Source organism: Passer domesticus, chromosome 6 (assembly GCF_036417665.1).
Source record: "Passer domesticus isolate bPasDom1 chromosome 6, bPasDom1.hap1, whole genome shotgun sequence".
NCBI lineage: Eukaryota > Metazoa > Chordata > Aves > Passeriformes > Passeridae > Passer > Passer domesticus.
In genome coordinates this window covers 17,087,861-17,107,308 of record NC_087479.1, presented here as the reverse complement: position 1 = coordinate 17,107,308, position 19,448 = coordinate 17,087,861, and the positions used below count along the sequence as shown (strand labels likewise).

General features: G+C 41.1%; 1 long non-coding RNA gene across 3 annotated transcripts in view; it reads left to right on the top strand.

The window, feature by feature from the left end:
* LOC135302751 (uncharacterized) overlaps positions 1–19,448 on the top strand; it is a 34,416-nt gene that overhangs the window by 3,173 nt on the left and 11,795 nt on the right. For all 3 annotated transcript variants that reach the window (XR_010364298.1, XR_010364299.1, XR_010364297.1), the window contains exon 2: positions 8,997–9,152. This is a non-coding gene — a long non-coding RNA (uncharacterized LOC135302751). The remainder of the gene's footprint in view (positions 1–8,996; positions 9,153–19,448) is intronic.

Here is a 19,448-nt window from a genome sequence, read left to right as displayed (position 1 = left end):
ACCTAGTTCTTCTAAAGAGCAGTCTACTACACCCCAGGTTAGTGACTCAGCCACAGGGTCATGATCTGCTTCCTTTAGGTTATATCTTACAAAAACTATAGTATAGAACATTCCTCCAGTTAGTAAGTGGCAAAAAATTATTGGATAGGAAAATTAAGCAAACTGGTGGGGGAAAGGTCTGTTAGGGATGCTTCCATGTACTTTTTTGAGGGTTTTTTTAACCAAAAGAGAGTTTGTTCTAGGGCCTAAATTCTATGCAATTGCATAGAGTGGTGAAAGACTCTGCTGTGTTAGGTGAAAATAAAACCCCACCATTTTGATCCTGACTGTAGCACGCTGTCTGTGGATGATGGACTGATAATCCAGCAGGCCTGGTAGGCACTTACCAGGCTGAAACAGGACAAACACATGTAAATGTCAGCGTGAATCTTGTTGTTCTTTGCTCGCTGAGTGTCAGTACCCTTGAACTTAATATTATTTTCATTTTACTCTCCCTGTTGCTCATTTCCAGTGCAATCAATACCAACCACCAGGTGCTCTGCTGGAAATGTGCTGTTGTGCTTTACCCCGAGCATCAGGCTCGCTGTGAGTACACGACACTGGCTTGTCACTGCCTGATATTGCCCTTCCTTTATATCAGTGCCAAGGAGACTACAGGAGCCTCTGGGAAGCTACAGGTTTTGGAGATTCATGCTCTGCCCTTTTACTCCTTTTGATATGTTCAGACCCCAAGTCTGGTATCCAGCCTTCCAGATGCTGGGTCTTCATCCATTCCTGTCAACTAAAGGGTCAGAACTGAAAGCCTGTCCAAACTATTATATCTGCAGACAAGGCCAGTGCACTGCCATGAGAATGGAAGAGAATAGAAGAGGCTGTGCTGTGGATTTTGTACTCTTCATTTGTTTGCATTCTAACCTTTAGGCAGCAACCTGTTTTGCTGGCTTTTTTTACAAGTGTGAGTTCCAAGAATCTCAGTCTTCAGGTGCAATAATCACAAGTTCTGCCATTTTTTTCAATTCAAAGTGTTACTTCTGACATTTATTGGGTGACTGATTTCTCTTAGTGCTTATTAGTAAAGTCCTAATGAAGTAGTGAGGCAAATTTTGAATGTTTTTTGTTCAGTTTGTATGTTTTCTAGTTGGTATGTTTACTCTAATCATGTCTGAAAGCCTTATTCCTACTCCAAGGGGTAATCAGGTCGAATAAACTAACTTTTGATAAGATACTTTTTATACCAACACCAAGAGCACCTGAGGGGAGAATTGTGCTTCATGCCAAGTTTCACACACTCCCTGCTAAAGTCCTCCTCTTTTTTACTTTTAATACTCCCCCAATTTACTGATTACTTCCTGTTACTTCTGGTTGTCTCAGAGGTTTTCATAGCATGTCCACGACACCGATAATTTAAAACTACTTGCTGCTGATGAAAATAGATGCAAGTAGTCTCATTTACCTCTCTTGACCACTATTTTTGATTTGAAGGTCAGAAGCTGTGCTCAGAGCAAGTCTACATGTGTAAATTGATAGAAATCTAAGGACATTTATGGAAATTTGCCACTCAATACCCTGGCAGTTCCTCTGCCTTTATGATGCTCCCTCTTCCTCCTGCATACAGCAGATGTGGCACCCTTATGAATTAGTTATCTAATATGCAGGAGCAGAATGAGTTTCCATATATTCCTGTACTTCAGTCTTCTGCTTCCAAATTAAAATGTTTGATTGAAAAGGAGATGATTGAAGGTTCCATTTCTCCCTGATTATTACACCAGGGTTCTTGTAGCCTGTTTAAATGGAATTTGTGATGGGACATAGGACCTCAAAACCAATAAGGAAACATGTTTCTCCTTTCCATTCTTTATTTGCTAAAAATACAGAATACTTCATTCTGTCTGCTCTGGGAACAGCTACAAGAAAAAGTTATTTTGATTTATGGGATTTTAGCTCAAGTCTTTTGCCTTAGACAAAAGTTTAGCACTTTACCTTGGAGTTGCCAGTTAATGTCTATGCCATTTTGGAGTGCACATCTTTGCAAGTCTATATGCACACAGTCCAAAAATATGGATGTTTTTTTTGTTTGCCCTCCAGAAGAAAGTAACTGTAAAAGGAACAACACTGAGGAGATTTGGAGCATGTGTGGGTAGGAAGGTTCAGGAATGACTGCAGTAGGGAAAACACGAGAATAAAAATCTGACAGTCTGGGTTTTATTGTGAGCCAAGAACCAAAACAGAAAGTGCCTGGGGATTCTGCCTATGCAATTGCCCTATGTACAGGCAGTCTGATAATGTGTCTGGGGGTTGTGTTTTCATTGCTATTGTTGTCCAGACAGCTAATTAACAACAGTGGATTTACTTGCAAGTGATAGTCATACTACAGTGAAAACAATTTCTATATGCTAAAGTTCCTTGGATTTGTGCAACTGGATTTTCTAAGATTCCTGGAGAAAATAGTCCTATTTAGCTTATTTGAATTAACCACCTTTATTTTGGAAATGTTTCCCTTATCTATGTGCTTTTCCTGGGATGGTAGCCAAATCTAAAGAGAATAATACTAAATAATAGATTTAACTATGTAAGGTTTCTCATATTCTTGGAAATCAGGCTGAACTGAAATCTCCAGTATAAGCTCACAGACCAGACTGCAATAAAAATAATTGAGACATGTCTCAGAGACATATTCATCTAAACTACATTTGAAAATTTAATTATTGTATGTCTTGCATGTATGTGCGTACTTTATATCAGCTCTAAACAAATTTTAATGCATTAACTGTGAATAATATTTTTTTCACTCATCCACTGATTTTACTGCTATGTATCTCTCTTCCCTACTATGAGAATTCTTTGCCTCTTTATGATTTGGTAGCAGACAAGTTTGATGGTACAAGTACTTAAAATTACTTTATCATTTCAAGTCCTGACGATATAAGTAACAGAAGTATCTGTAGTAAGAAAAGTGATGACAGTGTCACTTACCTGTAAGCTGTTTAAAAAAATCCATGTCCATCCATTTTGTGCTCATCACCATGCATGTCACAGTCACCTGGGACTTACCTTTTGCTCGAGGAATAGGAGTTAACTCTGCTCCAGCTCTAGCAATATAGCACAAAGTCAAGCGATTCCACTTGCAGCAAAAATATAAGAGCAAGTTCAAATACAGCTTCCAATATGAAAAGGATATTAAAAGAATGACATCTGGCCATTAAGTGTATAATCAGACACTTTCTGTACACAATTATCCACTTATCCCTAAAGAAGCACTACTTTAACTACACTTTTTTAAATGGCTTTGATCTATAATAGATCTAATATTATTATAATATGTCACAAAGCTGCAAGGTTATTTGTAGATATTCTGCTTCTTGCAAGAGTGTTTAGACTAGCACCTGCTTTAAAAAGCACCACAGTGCAGGTGGTTCTCTGGTATTTTTAATAAAGACATTTATCTTTTGTTGCCACTAGGTGTTATCTTGATGAATGGATCTCAGATTTCAGAGAATATTGGCTCTTTACCACTTTACCTCACTTCTGTCAGGGAGTGAGAAATCAAATTTAACCATGGGCAGTAATGAGTTACATCCACACTTGGATAAAGCATATTAAGTGGTTTGCATTTGAATATAATGGTGTTAGAGTCTCTGGAGTGACCTGTGGTCCCATTTGGTAGGGAATCATTCAAGCCAACAAAATGATCAATCTGAGGGAACTTAAATCAAACTCCACTTTTGGCAGAGACACTGGATATGGGCTATGGGTAGGAATGCTAGACAAGGCTGTGGTTGTAGGGTTATGGAGAGTGAACAGGAAAATTCTTTTAAGACATTAAAATTAAAGGTCATGTCAGCCAGGATCAGAAGTTGGTACAGCCAAGTGGCTCTGTGCTAATCATTGTGCTAGTGCAAATGCTGTGGCAAAGACAGGGACTGGTTAACATCCCTAGGTCTTGTCAGGCTACCTCTTTGGAACATGAAACAAGGAAAATTCAAAACTATATTGAAGCCAATGAGCTATAGAAATTATTTTTCTCCCCAGCAGCCTGGATTGTCTTTGCTTATCAAACTGCAATTTCTGTTCACCAATTATAGCAGCTACATCTCTTCCTGAAAAGACTCCGAATTCTCATCAGTCTCAAATGGCTCAACTGAATATTTTCATGGGAAAAATTATCTGAGTCTAGAGAAAAAGACACAAGCCTTCAGAGAGCAGCTTGGCTCTGATAAATGCAAAATGCAACTCATAAGAGGAGGGTGGTAATTTCAGCTCTTACTAAATCACTCATTTGAGGTCTTCGCTCCTCAGATGAACACTTCAGAAGGAAGCTGCTGCTTGTCCCTTATGGATGTTCCATCAAGTAACTGAATCTTCAAATATGTGTTCATATAGAGGCAGCTGAGCTATGGTGGTGAGTGCTAGATTGTCTGTGGTAACCCAGGCAATGTGAAACTACCAGTTTGAAGGTCTCATTTATTGATCAATAGTATTTCTTCTGTGATGTCAGTTGTAAACACTTTGTTCTGCTAACTGTGGTGAAACACTAGCAGATGACTTCAGTTCCAGTTTGTTCCAATCAATCGGTGTGCCACCTCCTCTCCTTCAACTGTTCCATACTTGTGCCAACATTTCAAACCTTCCCTGGCCTTGCCAACTACAGACCATACCTGCAGCAGCTCTTTAGTGCGGCTGTATTCTCAACATGTTCCCAATCCTTTCTATGTCCCTTCCCTGTATGAACTAGGAGGTTGCTAAGCCAGACTTAAATGTCATGTTCCCACCTCTAATTTGTGTTGTGCTGGCGACATTTGCCATTCACAGCCTTCAGCCCCACCAGCTTCATTGCTCACTTGAGCACTTCTGCTGCTGTGTTTGTGCTCTGCCCACACAGCTCCTTCTGGGAGGGAATGCTCTTCTTGATCCTGCCTCTGCTCAGAGCCAACTCCTGGTGTCACAGCAATCTAGGGTTTGATACTTACTTTTTCCCTTAATCACCTTCTCAGATAATGCAATAGAACAGTACATTGACAAGGAAAAAAAATAAAATACCATTTTAATTGGCTTAGTTATAAGAATCAGATGCTGATCAAATGGTCACAAGTAAGTAATAAAACCCACCAAATTTCTTACTGCTAGCCTTGATTGTGGGTTATAGCTTCTATGGTTGCAACACATGGTTCTTGAAAGAGGTCTAACTTCATTTGCACCTGTACCCCAAGTGTCCAAATTGATTTTTTCCTTTCCCAAGGAGAATATTGCTGATAACTCATTTTTCATATACAGTTTTTTCCCCATGAATGGGATTTGAGAACCTGGTATTTCACCTGCTAGGTTGCCTAAGAGCCCAAACTGTTGCATTGTAATTCAAATATTCTAGACAAATATTAAGATTTAATACAGCTGCAGTAAAAGAAAGGGAGAAAAATGTTTACCAAAGAGTAGCCTGCCTTCTGGAAATCAGGTGATGCTCCAACAGATGGGACATCTCAGGCCTCTGATCTTCCAGAACCACCACTTATTTGTGAATTGTTCTTCAGCTAGTTATTGAAAGGTGAAAAAAAGCTGATTTATATTTTGTCTGTGCTTTGTCTTTTTCTTCATTCACTGCTGGACATGATGGAATCATGCTTAAAGGGCTGCAGCTCACTGATTCTGAGGTCTGCTCTCAGTTCTGTGATAATGGTCACTGTAGCAACCCCCTTCCCACTCAGCCAAGTGAGACTGAATGACAATTTCAGTGCAAACATTGTGGCATGCCCTAGATGCAAGAGTTACTATTAAAGTTTTCTGGCAGGCTTGTGCAGTTAGTGCTGGTGCCTGTCATAGCTTTGCTTCTGTTGTTACTCAATTAAGCTGTATAAAGGCATCCTGGGCATGATAATCCCATCCAACTCCAACAGACACATGTCTGGGTTCAAAATCTGTTGTCATGTCAGTCTCTTTCTTAAAATAAAGCCTTTCTGTATTTCAGAGAATGTCAAGACTTGCTTAGGAAAATTTTATCCCGATTTTCTTCTGCTCTACATAAAATCCAGTTTCTAATGCCTTTAATGGTGGAAATTCTTTGGATGTGGTGATAATTTTTTTTTTTATTATTCCCTGAAGTGTAGTTAAATTATTTCTATTATAACTTTTATGCATTTGTAGTAAAGAGATGGTAGGGAGCATCCCTACCATAAAAACTATAAATTCTCCAACACTTTGTCTCATTCCATATAGTCACCCCCCTAAAAAATTCCAGAATAAACAACTAGGATGTTATTTTATCTTTATGGAGAGAGAAGAATACAATACTGGAATATGATGAATGGTGTATCAAATCTGTGTCTGGCAGTAAACAGTGCAAGGTGCCTTAGATAAGAGTGACTGAATTATATGAATTGATAATTATGAAATAAGTTGCTTTTCTGGGAGCCCTCTTTAATACCTTTCACTTAGAAAGTAGATTATTTCCAGGGACAGTACAGTGTATATTGCTCAGAATATTGCCCCATCTAATGCCAAATTGTCATGTTCAGATGGATGTTACTGTTTTACTTTGTTCTGTGTAAGCCTTGTATCAGGGTTTCATGGGTTGAGTGGAACGTTTTAAACATCTACACAGAGTATGTAGGAGAAAACCAGAGCAGAATAAGGCCTGTGCTCCTAAAACTGGGATGTTTCAAACATTTCTAATTAATATTTTCTATTACACCTATGTAAATATCTGTGTCCCTTTTAGCTAAACACTTTCCCAAGTTGGTAACAAAGTAAGACAAGATGACATATGGTTACCACTTAATAATTGATAGCAGCAGTAGTAAAAAGAACAAAGATATTTCATTGTCTTCTTCTAAGGCATCCTTCATATAAAAAAACTAAGTTTTATGAACTCTGGCTAAATTATTAATAATTTCATTTGAAGGTATCTGCGTATTTCAGTTATTTGCTTTCTGACTTCTCATAGTATAATAGAGGCACACCCATCATCCAAAGGACAGATTTGTTGCTTTGAAACTGTCTTTTCTGCATGTTCCCATTCTGTCCCAGCTTAAGCCTAAAACTGATAGCATGGTATGCATGAAACCATCAGAGTCATGTGTGCATCAACCAGCAATATACTGATTGATGTAACCTTGCAAGTGGCAAAGGAAAGCTGGAACTTGATTTTGGTGTTTATACACTTCCCACTGGTCAGGTGTCCTGATGACAAATGCCACCACAGTATCTGAGAAGAGAAAGAAGGATCCTCCTTTGTGGCTGGGAACAGTGCCTACAGTGCACTGATGAGCAGCCCAGGGTCACTTGCAGTCTGAGGATAACGGGACTTGACCCTGCAAAATCTTCAGCCTGAAAGTTTTTAAAAAATGTTTCATTACAAAGCTGTATGGCACAGCCATATATTAAGTAATAGTAGGACATTGTTCCACGTACAGAAAAAGGGTGCAGGTGAGCCATTTAGAGGGATTTGAAGGTGTTTATTGCTCTTGGAGCAACCTGTATGTCACCTGCTACAGAACCTCTTTTGTCCTCTTTGGTGTTACCCTGGAGTAATAAAAAACCAAAATAGGTAGCTTTTGAGCACTGTCAAGAATACAGAAATGCATGTACACACACACTGTGTGGGTAATTTAGGGGCTGAAAGGCTGACACTGTAGTGTGAGACACTCCAAGGTACCACAGCCTTGGAAGTTGTGTCAGGCACTGACACTTGCAGCCCTGGTGTGCTCGGTCAGTCTGCCATCAGTACTTGTTTTCAAGCAAGTTTTCTCAGCTTCAGAGAACTTCTTGGTCTAAGAAGTTCTTTGTAAAAATATTTGCAGTTCAGCATTATTTGTTCTGGGCTATAAAGTCTCCTTATATTACTACTCCAACAAGACATGCTGTTCCAGGTTTTGTTCATGGGTAATGAAATCAGCAGATGACTAATGTTAAGTCGAATGAGAAGAATTTACTCTCCTGTAACAGTCCTTGGGAAAGTCGTACAGTGATATGTTTCCCCTGAGCCCCAGCAACTGCATAGTCATTGCTTATCACTTCAGCTTTCCACTTTTAACATGTGGGAAGGGGGTGTTTTTGGCACTTGTTCATTAAAACTTAGTCCCATGTTTGCAGTATGTCATAGTTTACTGTAGACAAAATTGTGAGGAGTGTTAATGAGCATCATCAGTGTTGCAGGTTGTTACTCTGGACTTCTACTCCTTAATTTTACACCATGGGTTCCCAAGCTGTCTTTGCTGTGTGCCAGTCACAATCAGGAGCTCTGCAGTGTAGGGCAAGCTCTGGGAGGAGTGCTACAGATGTCACAGAATATTTCTGAGGAGGGTATGGTAGAAGCAGCCACGACCTGAGGGCAGAAGCATTGAGAGGGGTCAGGCTGTCTCCCCCTAATCCCAGGTTCTCTGGAAAAAGCATCATGAGGATTCCTGCCTTGCAGAGAGTAAAGGTAGCAGTTGCTCAAACAGAACCAACCTGCATTTCAGAAACAATTCTAAGACCACAATTTTGTATTTTTCTTTCAATACAAGAAAATGTGTGTATCAGGTGTCAGGAGTGATTACAGAAATTAGATGAATGATGAGGTCAGGTCAGTGATTCCAAAGCCTCACAAGTAGCTTACTGATAAAATGGAAAAAAGAAAAATAATCTAAGTTTTCTCCTTGTGGCTTCAAAAACAGCTGTCTTAGGTTGCAAATGCAAGATGAGGCCAGGGGTGTGTATTCCATTGCCATCTGTTAGAGGTGGGGCAGTTATCTTCTGTTAGTTGAGCCACCTGTTAAAACCAGGTGGGGCAGTTTTCTCTATCTCTTCCACAACCAATCCTCCCTCTGGGGACATGTTTTCTCTTAATGGGCTGTTGAGTCTCACTGCAGACTGGTAAAATTACATCATCCCATTGTGAGAAACTCTGCCCAGGGGTAGGAGCCAAGCATTTCCAGCTAGATATAATCTGAGATTGGGAACACCATAGACAGCCTTTTCTCTCTGGATTCCCAGAGGAGCAACTTTCTTTTTCACTGGATTTCCAGAGGAAGACCAGGCTCATCTACACCACTACTGGACCTTGAGAGAAAAACTACACTCTTCTACAGGATCACTGCTTCAACAAAACCACACCTGTCACTCCAGGAGGACTGCAACTACCAATTGGTCTGCTACCAGCACCCTGACCAGCTGAGTGCCAGGTTGTATTCTTTGTCAGTGTTGTTTTGTATTACTGCATTTTTATTTTTTCTAATACAAAACTGTTATTCCTACTCCCGTATCTTTGTCTGAGAGCCCCCTTCATTTCAAAGGTATAATAATTCAGAGGGAGGGGGCTTAGATTTTCCATTTCAAGAGAGGCTTCCTTAGCAGACACCTGTCTTTTCAAACCAAGACAACAGCTAATATTTTATGTAACTGGATTCCCAAAATTTAGGGGCTTACAACCTATTCAAATATCTTTAAATTAGAGGAGATACAGTAGAGATATAGTAGTAAATGAGAGGATATAACCGTATCCCAGAAGGGTTTTGGATTGCCAGGTTCATAGTGCAAAAGGACTGTGCACGTAACATTAACAGTGTGCAGAGCACCTCACAGTGTATTAACTCTGACCTCTTCACTGGTGAAAATGTGGAATTATACCGAGCCTCTTTTCCTGCATTTTTGATGGTGAACCATGTCTCAACAGTTTTCAGTCTGCTCTGATTCACCTTCAAGCAGTTTAATTTGGGCCACATTTCCTTAGATTGCCTATGAAAATATTGTGGAAAGATGGCATCAGAGCTTTGCAATGGTGTATGGTTTCTACCCCTTCTCCCTTAGCTAGAAGGGCCCCCCCCTTGAGGAAAGGAATTACATTGCCACACTTTGTGGCTAGCATACCCATGCAGGTATTCTCAATCTGCTTGGAGCTGTGAAGTGGGCCTGCTCTTTGTTTCTCTTTATAAAAATTTTCTACAAAAACTTATGGGAAGTTTGCCTTTTTTATTTGCAAAGAAAGGACTGTGGTTGGGGCTAATGAACTCTCCCAATACTCATAGAGAATAAAAAATTGTAGGCTAATGCACCTGATTAAGGAGAGAAAAGTCATGACCAGAGAACCCAGAATTTCTAACCATTCTTTGTTTGGCTTAGCAGTTCCAGTGATATTCAGTTATGTATTTTTAAATGAAACTTGCATTAGACATTCTCCTTTAAAAGAAACTCCAAAGCACAAGAAAGGGAGATATACAATGTAATGCCCCTTTTTTTTTGTTTGTTATGTTTCTGTTTGATTTGTTTCTTATATGTCTCAAGAAAATTAGAAGAGATTGAGACAAAGGTATGTTCTCTTTCCAAGCTCCTCACAGGTTAATGAAAGTAATTGCAGATTACACAAAGGGTGTTACATTCTCTGAACACAGTATTATTCCAGATTTTCCTACTTACATGTAAACAGGACAGCCTAGATGAGATGCAGTTACATTAACAGAAGTGTTAACAAATCCAGCCAAAATGGGAATGGCTACTTGTGTGTACTAAAGCAGGTCCATTTTATCCACTGAGTTTACAGTGAAGAACTTGAAAGTCAAATCTTCTGTCGACATTCTTAATCACTCTTACCATAAGGTAGCTTAACACAGAGCTTAGAAGGAGTGCCTTAAAGTGAGTAAAGATTGCTAGAAAATAATTAGTTAATTGTCTGTGTTCTGTGCAGTTCTGAGAAACTCTTTGGATTTTTTAAACTAAGTTTTAGGGCCAGTGCTCTTTAATGACTTGACCACATTAAAAGTTCTCTTCAGTCTCACTTCATGAGCCAGTGTTTGGTTAGTGAACATCTCCAAGACATGGAGAGGCCACCTCCAGCTCTGAGAAGGCAGACCTGGTTTCAGGAAGCATCCTTGCTCATTCTGCTGCATCCAGCCCTTGCTCACAAACACTGTGTCCCACCAGCAGGCAACCCATGGACAAAGTATGGCAAGAGATACTTTGACCAGGGCCACACAAGGAATGACTTGCAGCCTGACTCCCCTGGCTGAGGGAACACTGCCGTGTCTGCTCCGCCACTGCCAGGCACCTTCCAGCTGCCTCGGGCATGTTGTGTGACTAAGAGGGACAGAGACAGGAAAGACTTTCAGAGAGCCCTGGGGCAACCTTTCTCCAGCTGCAGATGGTGCTTACAATTATTTCCTTTTGAGCCTACTAACTATTCATCCTGCTAGATGTAAATAAACAGGACGGATGGTTTTTACACTAGGAAGTATTGGGATTTCAGTTGAGAAGCTGTTAATTTAAGGAAGGCAAGTAGGCAGATCCAGAGGCAGAAAATCACTTCACTTGTTTGTTGTTTATCCAATACAATTATTTTTCCCTGTGGTAACTCTAATATCTTTGAGCTAAGACATAGGAAAAAAAATTATACTGCTACCCTAGGGATAGCTGGAGAAAGAACCAAATGTAAGAAGGAGCACACCCTTCCTCTGCTGCCCAATTATATCAGTTCTTCCTGGGAGGTGGTCAGAAACTGCATGCCTGGATGTAACTGTGATTGAATTGGATTTTGAATAAAACACTATCAAAAGTTATAGAACAGAAATAATTGGTTTTTCTCTCCACAGCTGAAGGTGCTAAGAAACTAGTTTACTGAAATCAGGATTAGTTTCTGCTCTATTTCATTATTCTGCACAAATTTAATATTAATGATGTAAACAGTTTTTAAGCATCTTCTTCCTATGTGTTTTAAATACAATTATGGAAAAAGGATGCAAGAAAGAAGCCAAAGTTTGTGACAAAAAAGAGTTTTGGCACTAAGCAGGCAATTTAGGGCCAAATGTAACACATTGATGCAGGTATTCATACAGTTCAGCAAATTTGTACATCAGTAGTCATTTGGACTGAAATTTATGTGACTCGTAAGACACATAACCTGAACTTCAGGTAGCCTATTTATTTTTTTTTTTTCTCTATGATATTGACTCTTGAGGATGAAATTGTGTGTGTTGCTCTGTGAAGAGAGGACAGCTCTTGTCTGGGCTCAGAGATAGCTGGGGAGAGCAGATGTAAATACCAGTTTGCAAATTTCTCTCACAAGCCCCAACACGTTTGTCAGCTTTGTCTTAAAAGTTTGATTCGGGTGGAAGTATTGTTCTGGAGAGTAGGAAGGGTCTGCCAAGGCATCTGAACAGGATGGATCAATGGGCCAAAACCATTGCATGAGGTTCAGCAAGGCCAAGTGTCAGGTTCTGCCCCTGGATCACAACAACCCCACACAGCACTATGGGCTGGGGCAGAGTGGCTGGAAAGCTGCCTGGTGCAAAAGGACCTGGGTTGATAACAGTTGTTCATGGGCCCAGGTGCCAAGAAGGCCAATGCCATCCTGGCCTGTGTCAGCAATAGTGTGGCCAGCAGGACCAGGACATTGATTGTTTCCTGGTACTTGGCACTGGTGAGGTCTCATGTGGAGTACTGTTTCCAGTTCTGGACCTATCAATTCAAGGAGGAAATTGAGGTGCTGGATTGGGTCCAGAGGAGGGTAACAGAGCTGCTGAAGGCTCTGGAGTGCATGTCCTATGACATCTCCCTGAAAGGAGGGTGTAACCAGGTAGGGGTCAGTCTCTTTTGCCATGCAACCAGTGACAGGGCAAGAGGACACAGTCTTAAGCTGTACCAGGAAAGGTTTAGTTTGCACATTAGGAGGATATTGGTATGGACTGTCAAGGAAGGTGGTGAAGTCACTATCCCTGGAAATGTTAAAGGAAAGACTGGATGTGGCACTCGGTACCACATCTAGTTGATGTGGTATTGTTCAGTTGTGGGTTGTACTTGATTATATCAGAGGTCTTTTCCAACCTAATTGATTCTGTGATTTGGTGGGGCCAGGAAACTATGCAGGAGCAGCCCCAAGCTGATCATGGCCTGTGTAGGGCTGCAACACCTGGCAATGCCTCAAGAGTGTCTGACAGTTTTAGTGCTGATGTTCCTGTATGCTTTATAGTTTAAGTACAGTCTCATAGGATATAGAAAAACTTAATGGAGGCTGCCATGATCATTGCCCAAAAAGGATCCCTTTCCAGGCCTGTGACACTGCATTGCTCTTAGCTTGTTGGATGAAAGTTCTACCAGCAGTGTGGGCCAGACAGTACTGAAGATGCTGCACGGCTTGCAGCCCTTGGTTGCTGTCCATATGCCCAAGGGCTGTGTGTTTACTATACCTGTTTAATATGTCCCCAAGCCCTGGGTACTAACAGGACATTCATTATGAGAATCTAAAGTTTCTATGTGGTTGTCTAAAACTGACATTAATTGCTGTGTGAACCTAACATTAATAGCTAATTGCTAACATTAAAGCTTTGTGAAGCTTCTCTGAAGCCCCTAATTTGGCTTTGCAGCTCCTTGTAATGGTTCTGAGGCTTTCTAAGGACAACTTTTAAAAATGCCCTAATTTTGGAAAATCTCAGTTATTCATTGTATCTGACAATGTTTGTAACAACTAAAACAACATCATTGTTCATACATAATGTCATAAGTCTTGTCTGCTGTTCATGCATTTTATAGCCTAGTGAAATGTTTCTGCCTCAACAGGGCTGTTTAGAGGGACTGTCATCAGGATAATTAGAAAGCAACCCCAGGATCTCCCACAACCTACTTGCTAATTTAGGACCTCTGAGGTTCTAAGGAATGCACCATACATGCTCCTCTGGGCAGCTCCCAGACATAACTTCTTTATCACCAGAACCCTCACACTTAGTCACGATTCCTAATCTTGACACCATGGATGAAGAAAATGGCATAGAACCGCTACTCTGTTCTCAGTGATGTCAAGGGCTATCAGAGGAGCTAGAGAGAGTACACAGCCTTCCTGACATTGCCAATAAACAGGGGCAGGCCCTTTCACATCAGGGATCAGCTAGTTTAGACATTTTCTCTTTGTATCACCTAAAATGACTGAGACTGGCTGAGACACTTGTGCTATCAATGCAGGGGACTAAACCTCCCAATATCAGCAGCTGGAAGTTACCAACTGAAAGGTGAATCATTCCCTGTAAAATCTGGCCCACTCTCTCAGGATTTGGGGCTTCTCAGTCTCCTGATTTTTAAACTGGTGATGAGGTTCTCAGATGCCTTGCCAATGGGCAACCTGCCATGCAAGCAACTGAACAAGCTAAATAAATGGTGAGTCAAAGAGTCTCAATAAAAATGAAACATAATGACTTAAATCAAATTTAACATCCAAATACTTCCTGCAAACTGGTGCAATTGAAGCATGACATAGAAACAGGAATGACTTTGTCGGATATGGGATATATCAGGTTCTGAAGCAATGCAGACTGGATTGCAGGAAGCTAATTAGGTGATGCAGGTAAAAGCTTGGGAAGAAGCAAGTCTTCCCCTTCAGAAAAAAGCCTTCATGATCCCTTGTTTAGTACAGGCAATTTGTTCTGTGGCAATTTGAAAAAGGGGAAGTTTTGTCCTTAGAAAAATACAGCAAAGCACTGTACACTGGTGATAGCTTCCTCGGTAAGGCACAGCAAAAGCTGTATTTGCTTTGTCTCTTACTCTCTTTCCTCCTGCTGTGAGAGGTGAAAGGGTGATGGCAGCAGCAGTATTATGGCCTCTTCTGCTGTGGTCTTCATGCTGAGACACAAGCAAGGTGACCTGCACCAAAAGGCCCAGTGCATGGGTGGAGAAATCCATCACTCTTACCAGCACTGCCAGTTCCTCAGAGGACCCTCGGTGTGTCAAAGACTCTGCATCATGAGCAGGTGCCACAGTCCCTGTTGACTCTTAGCTGAGGACTACCTCTCTTAAAACACACCATGAGAACAAAAATTAGCTTCGTCCAAAAAAAGTACAGGAACTGCTGTGTTGCAGTTGGAATGCGGAATGGAGCTGGCCCGTGACATGGGGCAGGTTTGCTAGAGGGAAGTGCAGTGAGGGAGGCAGCAAGAGCTGGTTGCACAGCCTGGATGGTGCAGCGCTGGTGAAGAATGTGGCAGTACCAGCTCCTCATGTGGCTTCCCTTGAGAGGTAACAGTGCAGCAGCTTGCATCAAGTAACAAGCCTGTTACTTGATGCCAAGAGAGCAAGTGTGCTTGAGCTTGTGAGAAATGGGATGACAAGGCTTGCTGGTAGCATGTATGGTGGGGGAGGAAAAACTTTGAGAGTTTTTGAGAGACCTCATTATATGAAGGTAGCTTTGATTAGGATGATGGAGGCTCAAGAAGCTATCACTCTTTAAATATAGAATAATTACACAGTGTCTCCAGGGATGTGATGGGTGTTGCATTGATCCAAACCACTGGGCTTGTCTGGGCAATTATTTCCTGCAATACCAATAATACTGCATGTTCTTTAAGCAGAAGTGTTCAAAAATTTTTTTTCTAACATATACACATTCACCAGGTTTCATTCTATAATCTTTAGACTCCTCTTCTTAGGGTCTCTATTTGGGCATATTTGTGACTGAGACAAGATCACTCAGACTGAACAACAGCTTGCTGCTGGAAGAAGGGAGGACTCTTACCCACACTCCAAGCACCCGGGAAAAAAAATCTATTCACTTAGAGCAGCAGGAATCTCAGCAGGACCTCACCAGAAGACCCTGTGGGAGCCACAGCCATGGTGAAGGAAGGTGCAGTGGGAAGGTGCAAACCCCCATCTTCCAGCACGCTTGCCCACACAAACATACCAATACACCTAAGGCTTGGGAAATCGGTAGAGTGAGCTCCAAACTGAGCTGGGAAATAATGTGGCTTAGAGCACAACTCTAGTGCTTTTCCATGTGTGATTAGTATTCATGCATTATGAATATGGATTTATGAATTCTGGACTTTTCTTGGATAATGCTGGTTCTGAGCAGGGATTTGGAAAGGTAACATCTTTGTAATTCACTTTCTCCACCTCTATAATAGTTTGCAGCAGCTCACTTTTGTAGGATGCATTGAGATGTACAAAAGGAAAGCACCAGTGGTAAACAGCATTTATACACTGCAATTGTGCATTAAGGGCTTTTGATCTATATTTATGGACGTGAAAGCAATTACAAATTTTATTCCCAAATTAGTATAATTGTTGAGAGAGTATATTAACACACGTGTACTTGTGCTTTTGCCTGACAATTTGAAGACTTTGAGATTCTTAAGACTAACAAATAGACGTGAAGAGAGTAGGAAATGCAGCCTCTTCTGGAAGTCAGCCTGTAATAAAGACTGCATGACTCAACAGCAGAGTCCATTTCACTCAAAGGAATCAATGTGCTTAGTTGTTTAAGCATGGGATGCACAAACTCTTCTCACAGCAGCTGTTACTTTAATGTTGACAGTTTAGTAAGTCCCAGGACAAAACCAAAAGCTCTTCAGAAGGGGCTATTTTGATCTTCAGGACCTTTACCTCACTGACATGTTGACTGTAACCAAACAGAAGTCAGAGCATTTTGCTCTCTACCAGTTAATCTCAAAAACATCTGACTGTGTTGGCAGTGGCACTATGCCAGGGCTCCTCTCTTTTTGAAGTGTATGCTTTGATTCGTCCAACCAGGGGAGTTAAGTCAGACCAATGAAGTCAAGACCTGCAAAAGGCTCACAGTGGAGTCCAAATGACAAGACTTTTTTTCCCCCTAAATTTGCATCTGTTTTATGATTTTGTTGAAAGTTTTAAAAAATGAGAATCTCAGCAAGCTGTGAAAGCATATGGTGTCCTTACAGGATATAGCTCAGGATAAAGTATGTTAATTGTATATTTTCTGCATTTTATTGTGATCTTTAAGGCACAAGTGCACCCCATGGGAGAAACAAGCTCCCAGACAAAGCACACTGTGATCTTTGGAGGTTACAGAATATCACAAGAAAGATCAAGCTGAGACCCCAAGGGCTAAAATCCCTGACTGACCTAGGTCATTATACAGATTAAATGTTTAAATAGGTCTTCATGTCAATTAGTGTTTTACTTTTATACCCATGGTAACTCACACCATTAATAAATAAGCAAGGTGGGGGAAGTACTCTTTTCTTTCTTAATAGAACATTTATTTACCCATGATCTGAAGAACTGGAGTCATCAACTACAAGTTGGTTGGTATAACGCTATACTGATACAGCATCTTGTTGAGTGAGCAGTTCGGTGGGAAAAAAAAACCAACAGAATTTTGTATTAATGACAGAAATAAAACCCCAAGCCCACCAAAAAAAACCCCCAAAAAAAGCCAAAAAACCCACCCAAAACCAAAAAAACACAACCCAAAAACCAGCCAAAAAAACCCCCCACCAAACCAAAGCCAAAACCAAACAAAAACAGCATCAACAACAACAAAAACCGAAGAAAAAGTTCTCTCAAAAGAAAACTTCTATGTCTGTACTCTTTTATCCAAAGGGAAGTGTTGCAGGGTTGTGTAGGACATCTGGTCCATTCCCCAGTTTGCTCCCATGACATGAACATCATAGTTATTCCTTCACAGCTCAGCCAGTGCAGAGCAGGCAGGTTACCAGGGAATGTGCTGGGGCATGAACATTCAGCTGTGTGCTCTCCACCTCAGGTGCCCAGCCTACAAGGCTGTTTAACCCCTGCTGTTGAATAACCAGCTCCCTAGTGCTTGCTTGAACTGGGATCAAAATGACATTTAAATTCAAAATTCTTCATTTTCCTGTTGGTTATTGGAGTGATTGAGTCTCAAGTGATAGATGCAACATACTGATGAGAACCTGATCTATAATCAGACCTTCAGATTATTCTGTACTGTAAAACTAATTGAACAGTTTCCCGCCCTGGAGAGGAGTGGAGAAACTGAAGATTGGAAAGTAGTTGCATTAATTCAATAGTCATGTAAAACTAAAGATTCCTTAAGTAACAAGGAACTGAACAGAGACCCATAATTATAGCAAAAGTGAGGGGAACTAACTGACTAGCAGTGACATTGCCATCTCTTGTTCCAAGATTTGCATGAATTGTACAATGAAAACATGCACTGAGGAAAGAGTGGTCGCAGTAGTCCGTGTTACAAAGTCAGGTGGCAGATACAATATTTCCTCCAGAAATTGTCGAGTCATGTGGTTTGATTCCAGATATCCAACTCTGGAAGATGTCTGGGAGTTAATATCTATTTTGCATTTAGTTTGGGATGTTTCCTGCTATGACTACTTTTCTGTCCAGGTACATGGTTCTAAAACAAGGCCACAATTGTTAATTGGGGTATGAATGGAACCTTAATCCAGGGAGGTAGCAGCATACCCATAATCTGCACACCATAAACACTAGAATTTTGTATAACTTTTCTGAGAGGCTGTTCTTACTATCTCCTCAATGACTACAGATTTTTTTTTTAAACTTTCTGGGTAAACAGAAAAAGAGATGTGACATCCAAGGCAAACCAGTGTTAACAGCGTGTGTTCAAAGTGCTACATTCTGTCACATTCAGAGGAAGGGTAGCTGAGACATCCTACTCTTCCCAGGCCCACTCTATCTCCAGCCCAGTCAAGTATGCTCCAGGAACACCTCAGGGAAAACAGCCGGGCCAGCAGCTGAATGTCTCACAGTGTAAGCCAAGTGCCCTGCCAAAATGCAGCTCCTATGCAGGCTCTCTCTGAGGACATAGTGATGAAACTTCCCCCAGGCACCTGCAGGGCTGGGCACCAACTGTGTTTAGCATCTCAGACTTTCTGCTGTGGTCTTTTGTAGCAGTTTGGGCACATGAATTCTTTCTGGTTCTAACTGTTGCTCATGTTAGCAAGTCCAGCCCCATGAAAAAAGTTTGAGAGAAAATTTGGGACCAGAGAGTCAGTGTTGACTAGACACCCTTTAGTGGGTTAACCATTATTCCACTGTTGTCCTGTGGCCAGAGAGTACAAGCAACAACTTATTAACTGATCTATTTAAAAAATTCTGAAATTTTAGGTGAGAAGCTGTAAGTTCTGCTGGGAAGTTTAATTTTACCAAGCCTTTGTCATGATGATAAAAGTTCTGTAGTGGCATGACATTGGAAGCAAAGAATTGGGAGCAGATTGGGAAATCACAGCAGAGAATTGGGAGCCAGAGACACTTGTGCCTGTTAGGCCATGCTAGCCAGGAAGCCAGACACTGCCTTTACACAGCTTTCCCAGGGAATTTATGTAAATATCAATCCCCTGTTTTGCACTGCACAAAATAACCACAGCTGTGTGATTAGGCTTACAGCATCTATAGCCTTTATTCTCATTCCCATGGGGCTGCTGCAATGTAAAATGTGTGTCTCTCTCTCCTCCTTCTGCTGTAGGAGTATTTTATTTTTGCATTTAGCTCTGTTAAACATAACGGCATCAGATTGACATGAATGCTCTTTTTAGCTATATGTGTGAGTGCTTTTGCCTTGGAGCAGAGAAATCCTCTTTCTAAAAGCCTCCATTCTCCACACTGTGCCAATGGATGACACCATCAGGTACCACTGGCAATGTTGCTGTGCTCTGGGCAGTGGTTGTACCCTGCTGATATCAGTTTTGGTGTTGTCCACATGTCCTCAGCTCCGCACCAGTATGTGAAATTTCCTT